The sequence below is a fragment of the Gorilla gorilla genome, chromosome 18, assembly GCF_029281585.2.
Source record: "Gorilla gorilla gorilla isolate KB3781 chromosome 18, NHGRI_mGorGor1-v2.1_pri, whole genome shotgun sequence".
Taxonomy (NCBI): Eukaryota; Metazoa; Chordata; class Mammalia; order Primates; family Hominidae; genus Gorilla; species Gorilla gorilla.
In genome coordinates, this window is record NC_073242.2 from 86,114,658 (window position 1) to 86,121,244 (window position 6,587).

The 6,587-nt window shown below is 53.1% G+C and overlaps 1 long non-coding RNA gene across 1 annotated transcript; it reads right to left on the minus strand.

Moving 5' to 3' along the window:
• Positions 1-43: 43 nt before the first annotated feature.
• On the minus strand, positions 44-6,569 carry LOC134757510 (uncharacterized). Its single transcript, XR_010131573.1, has 3 exons — positions 6,380-6,569; positions 6,024-6,133; positions 44-4,793 (listed from the first exon to the last, which is right to left on the minus strand). It is a non-coding gene; the product is annotated as an uncharacterized lncRNA (long non-coding RNA).
• Between the last annotated feature and the right edge of the window lie 18 nt (positions 6,570-6,587).

Below are 6,587 nucleotides of genomic sequence, written 5' to 3' on the forward strand. Positions count from 1 at the left end.
CTGTGGCTGGCGGGTAGAGGGAGGGGGAAGAGATTGTCTCACCAGTGCCGTCCACCTCTTTTCAGCCCTTCCAAGGCAGCTGCCCCAAACCCTCCAAGCTCCATGGTGACTGGAGGAAGAAATCCAAACTTCTCTCCTTGGGACTCACGGTCCTCCCTGATCAGGTCCCTGGATACCTTCCAAATGTATCCCCTTTAACCCAGCACTCTCCTCGTCTGACCAGCTTCCTGCAGGAGCTGTCACACACTCTCTGTCCCATGGGGTTCCAGTGCTGGACAGGAAGTGAGGGAGGACCAGGGCTTCAGATCCTGAGGATGGTGGGAGGGGAAGGAGCCCTCAGAGGTCTGGTTTCTGGTAGAAATGGAGGAAGACAGAGCCTTTAAAAAGGCAAACGACTTTATTCCAGAAGATAAACTGCTCATGAGCCTGAGCTTATTTCCAGCTCACCTTTTTTTTTTTTTTTTTTTTTTTTTGAGACGGAGTCTCTCTGTGACCCAGGCTGGCATGCAGTGGCACAATCCCAGCTCACTGCAACCTCCACTTTCCAGGTTCAAGCAATTCTCCTGCCTCAGCCTCTCAAGTATTTAGGATTACAGGCACCCGCCACCACACCTAGCTAATTTTTGTATTTTTAGTAGAGATGGGGTTTCACCATGTTGGCCAGGCTGGTCTCGAATTCCTGACCTGCAGTGATCCACCTGCCTCAACCTCCCAAAGTGCTCATGTTAAATATAGTTAACCCCAAGTTTTTCTTCAAAGAATCAGTATGTCTGTATGTTCAGCTCTCTTATTCTTTAATTCTCCATTTTAAAGTTTAACTTCCTGGTTCTCTTCACCCCCTTGCTTCTAATTTCAGTAAACAACCTTTCCCACCAGTTTTATTCAGTAGTTCACACCTGTTCCCCTGGTCACTAGCTCCATCCTGACTCATCCCGGTCACCTGCTTTGACCTGAGTCACCCTTGGTCACCTGCTCTGATGTAGGTCACCTGCTCTGATGTAAGTCACCTTTAGTTACCTGTTCCTAACTGTCCTTCCTGCCAAACTACTCACCTCGCCACTCTGGCTCATACCCCTGCTCTCTTTAAAATAGCCAATCGGAATTAGCTTAGACCGTGCGGTCCAACCTTAGCCAACAGGGGAACAACATAGCAGCAGGGATTACCTGGGTCAGGAATAAGAACCCCTTCCCCTCCCTTGTTCAACTGCGCTGTCACCATTGTTCCATCTATGAGGAGCACCCTTTCCACAGAAACTAAAAATTGCCTTGCTGAGAAAATTAAATCTATGTTTGAGTGCTATTTCTTTGCAGCAGTGGAGAACAAGCATTTCTAACACTGGGATTGCAGGCATAAGCCACCGTGCCCAGCTTCCAGCTTACCTTCTTATGCTCAAATTGTGTCTTCTCCTTCCCACCCTCAAGCTACAATACAAAAAGTTTCTTCCAACCATCTCAATCTTGGAAGGTAGCAAGCTCTATTTTCTCTGGGTGTGTAAAGAAAATGCCTCTCCCACATTAGCCAATTGAGATAGGAGGAAGTGCAGCAAGATGCTGGCTAGTGCAAGGTCCCTGGGGTAGAAAGAATCATGATGGATTCAAGAACAGTCAAGAGGGCTGGTGTGGCCCTGAAAGCAAAGAACTAGGGGCGAGAGATGAGGCCTAACCAGCAGGCAGGGTCACATAATAAAGGTGATAAAAGGGCTTGACCTTTATTTCAGCAGCCAGGAGAGACAGCCAGGAGGCTGGGGCTGTGGGGAGCTCAGAAGTAAGATGCCCCTTCAAGTCTGGGAATATGTGAGGGGAGGGCACCATCTTCTGAGCCAGGTTTCTTCCAAGCCCTTCCCTGCCCTTCCAAGTGCTTTCTGAGGCCTGTTTCTCTTCTTCCCCTGGGGCCTAATGCAAGGGTCTGACTCACTAAGCAGGAGCACTCATGGGCGGGATGGGTGGCTCTTAAAGGGCCCTGGCAGAAGGAGTCAGGGTGATCTTGCTAGTCCCTGAGTCTAACGTGGGAATTCTGGGTCTTGGGATATTGGCCTTTGAGGTGGTGACACCAGTTAGGAGCCACATCCCACCCAAGAATGCCCCCTTGAAGAGGCTGGGAAGGCCCAAGGCCCCCACCTTGATGCTACAATGACAGAATCAGGATAACTTGGCAGCCCTAAGGCAGTTCTTCCTTGAATGGAAACTTTTATCAGCATGAGGGGCAGACAGAGAAGTCACTTGGAGTCTTAACCCTTGTAGACCCCAGCCCGACTGGGACTCCAGAAGGTCCCAGGGCTCTGCTCCAGAAAGAAGGGTAGGGGCATGCCCCCAGCTTCCTTCACTGTCCTTGGAGAGGTCTCCCCAGGGCTGAGCTGGGAGGCACTTCCATGTCACTGTCTCATCCAAGGAGTGCAATTAGCAGGAGATATGGAGTCCAGAGGGCGAGAGGCTTGCCAAAATGGGACTGACCTCCGAGACCCTCTCCCAAATTCCAGCCCCTCCATCCAAGCCTAGAAGCTCTGACCTAGTCCTATTTAAGTCCTCCTGGCCTGGGTGTGTGTTGGGGGGAGTCCTGGCTCCAACCCAGTTAGGATCATTTCCATAAAGAAGGCCACACCTGCTGCTTCCTCCAGTGAAAAACAAGTGCTCCCCAAGGCCAGCACCAGGCAGAAGCACATCCTGCCACCTGGGCTGCTGACCTTCGGCAGGATGGGGCCCGGGTGTTTGGCAAATAGGAAGGGTAGAGGGAAGGCCTGGCTTTCAGACCTGGGTCTAATCCCAGCTCCCCCCAACCCCAGTTACTAATTCTGCCATCCTGGGGCCCTTCTGTGCCTCCATTTCCTCTTCTATTCAATGGGATGATAATACTTTCCATGTAGGATTCTGGCAAGGGCTGGGTTAGCCCAGAGGAGGAGCCCATGGTGGCCAAGAGCAGGGGCTGCAGAGCTGGCCTGCCTGGGTCCACCCTTCAGCTCCTCTGCTTCTGTGTGATCTTGGGCAAATTATTTAGCCTCTCTGTGCCTCCCTTTTCTCATCTGTAAAAAGAAAGATAACAGTTGCCATGAAGAGTAAAGGAGAGGCCGGGCATGATGGCTCAGACCTGTAATTCCAGCACTTTGGGAGGCTGAGGCAGGGGTATCTCAGGAGGTCAAGACCAGCCTGGCCAACATGATGACCCCCCATCTCTACTAAAAATACAAAAAAATTAGCTGAATATGGTGGTGTACACCTGTAGTCCCAGCTACTCTGGAGGCTGTGGCGGGAGAACTGCTTGAACCTCAGAAGTGGAGGTTGCAGTGAGCTGATATTGCGCCACTGCACTGCAGCCTGGGCGACAGAGTGAGACTGTCTTAAAAACAAACAAACAAAAAGATTAAAGGAGAGAGCGGCTGCATTTTGGGAGGCCAAGGCAGGCTGATTGCCTGAGCTCAGGAGTTGGAGACCAGCCTGGGCAACATGGTGAAACCCGGTCTCTACTAAAATATGTTTTTAAAAAAATTAGCTGGGCATGCACCTGTAGTCCCAGCTACTAGGGAGGCTGAGGCAGGAGAATTGCTTGAACCGGAGAGGTGGAGGTTGCAGTGAGCTGAGATCATGCCAATGCACTCCAGCGTGGGTGACAGAGCAAGACTCCATCTCAAAAAAAAAAAAAAAAAAGGGAGAGAGCACAGTGTCTGGTATATCCTAAGTGCTCCACGAGTGCCAGATATTGGTTATACTTCATGGGGGTGAGGTACACAGAAGTGTCCAGGTCATGCGGACTCACTCCATCCTCCAGTTAACCCTGACTCCCTCCCCACCCACCTCCTGAGTTCTCTCTGCTGCCAACCTTTCCTCTCACATCTCCAGTTTCCCACCCAAAAGTCCAAACACTCAAGATTCCTTCTCATCTCCAACCCATAAAATCTGATTGGCTTCTCCACACTCAAGTGTAAATGACTGATGGCCATTTGATTGACACTGGAGGGGCTGGCATATTTTTAGCACATTTTTAGCCAAAGGTATGATGTGCTGATAGCGGACTCTCAGGCCACAAGTCAGTCTGAGGACAGGGAAAGTTTGAGGAGGTCACTCTTCCAGAACCCTTTGGTGATAACCTTTCTGGCAGGCCTGGTACCCCCAGAGTGAAAAGGGCTCCAGGGTCAAGACCCAGCTCTGCCCCTCATTGCTGTGTGACCTTCAGCAACTCACTTGATTTATCTGGACCTCAGCTTCTTCATCTGTCTAATGGGATAATAATCTTTGTCCTGCCCTCCTCACAGGGCTGTTCAGAATTAAATGCATCTGAAAATGATCTGCATTTGTGTCTTGGACTGTGGTTATTTGTTCAAGTGTCTGTCTACCCTGCCTGCACAGGGAACAGGTCAGTGTCTTCCCTGGGACTTCATGCACAGGTCTTTCCTGGGACTTCATGTAGGACCAGTCATCCCGTCAGTGCTCAGTGAACATGAGCTGCTTCCCTGTGGGATGTCTGGGAGGTGAGTGGAAGGCCTTCCTAGCAGGCACATACTGGAACATAATCAATCCCTCCCATGCATACAGCTCACACCCACATTCTTATCCATTCCCACCATGCCCCTCAGTGGCCTGGGGAGACTAGGAATACCCCACTTGACAGATAAGGAAGCTGAGGCCAGGGGAGGTCAAGGCATTTGTCTGAGGTTACACAACCAGGAGTGGTGAAGCTGGGAGTCACACACAAGGAATCACTGCAAAGTCTGTGTCCTTCCCACTCTGAGCTGTCATGCAATTTGCAGATATCTAGTTGGTCCTAGGAGAAAGGCAGTTCAAGTCTCATGGGGATGTGGGGCCTGCAGAAGGGGACAAAAATATAAGGGCAGCTTATGGGCTTCAGGTAGATTGCATCAGCCTCAACTTTAAGTCATCAAATGATCACAACCACTCTATGTGGAGTTAGTATTAACATCATCCCCAACTTACAGATGGCAAAACTGAGGTGCCAGCCTGGACCCAGATGGGGAGGCAGGTGCAGGATGGTTGGGGGCCTGGCACACCCACTCCCTGTAAAGCCTCCATCCTGGCACCTCCCTGAGCCCTTGTGCACCACACCCACGGGCAATCTCAGGAGACATGGGGGCTCTTGCCCCTTTTGTGGACAGGAAATTGAGGTAGGCGGATGAAGGTCAGCTCACCTGCAGAGCACGGATGGGCGGGGACCCCAGGCTGAGTCCCCCTACCCAGCCCCAGCCCAGGGTGGAGACTGGGTTGGGAGGGGAGGGGGGGATGCTGTGCAGGAGGGGACTTAGAAGCCGGGGGTCCCAGGGCTGGCCATGGTGGCTCATGCCTGTAATCCCAGCACTTCGGGAGGCCGAGGCAGGCGGATCACCAGGTCAGGAGTTCAAGATCAGCCTGGCCAACATGGTGAAACCCCGTCTCTACTAAAAATACAAAAATTAGCCGGGCATGGTGGCACATGCCTGTAATGCCAGCTACTCTGGAGGCTGAGGCAGGAGAATTGCCTGAAACCGGAAGGCAGAAGTTGCAGTGAGCTGAGATCGCGCTACTGGATTCCAGCCTGGGGAAAAGAGTGAAACTCCCTCTCAGCAACAACAACAAAAGAACCCTGGGGGGTCCCGACTCCTGGCCTGGAAGTGCACTCCAGGATGGACAGAGAAGTCAAGGCATTGGGCCTATCTAACACAGTCAGTAAGGTGGAGAGTAGGACTTGAACCAGGGATGTCTGATGCTGATGCTTGTGTCGTGACCACTACCTTGCAGCATCCTCACACCCACACCCACCCCAGGCCTGGGAGGCAGGGGAGCACCAGCGGTCTGGGAGTGAAAGTTGCTTCCCTGTGGGATGTCTGGGAGGTGGGTAGAAGGCCTTCCTAGCAGGCACAGCTGCCCACCGGATGAGTATGTCCGGGGGAGAGGAGCCCCCTGTCCCAGGATGTGGGCAAAAACCTGGAGAAGCTGAAGCTGGACTTTGAGGACGGCCCCTGACCCCATCCTGGGACAGCCACCTCCCCTTCCTTCTGCCCCCTCCAGTCCCTCCTCTCCTTCCCTGCTCTCCCTCCTACCTCTTTCCATCTCCCCCTTTCTGCCTGTGATTCCTCCTGTGACTGGGGCAAGATCCTTCACCTCTGTCCTCCCTGAGCCTCAGTGGCTCACCTGGAACATAGGGTGATGCCTGCAGAAATATTTTAGGGTTACTTTATGAGATAAATTGGTAGACTGTTTTTCCCGGGTCAGCCAGCCAGGGGTTCGGTGAATAGGAGCGAACGCTGCTGCCATTCCCTTCTCCCCTAGTTCATCCTGGAGGCTCTCCGCTCTCCCCCTGGTTCTAAGTCCCCTCCTGCACCGTATCGCCGCTCCCATCCAACCCAGTCCCCACTGAGGCACTGAGACAGGGTCTTGGCCCAGGGTCCCCACCCACCTGAGCTCCGCATGTGAGCCGACCTTCACCCGCCTGCCTCAGTTTCCCGTCCACGAAAGGGGTGAGCGCCCCCACGTCTCCTGGGACTGTCCTTGGGTCCGATGCGGGGCTGCGGGGAGGTGCCAGGGTGTGGGCGCAGCGGGGAGCGGGTGTGTTAGGCCCCCGCCCATCCCGCGCCCGAGCCCCATCTGGCTCGGGCTGGCACCTC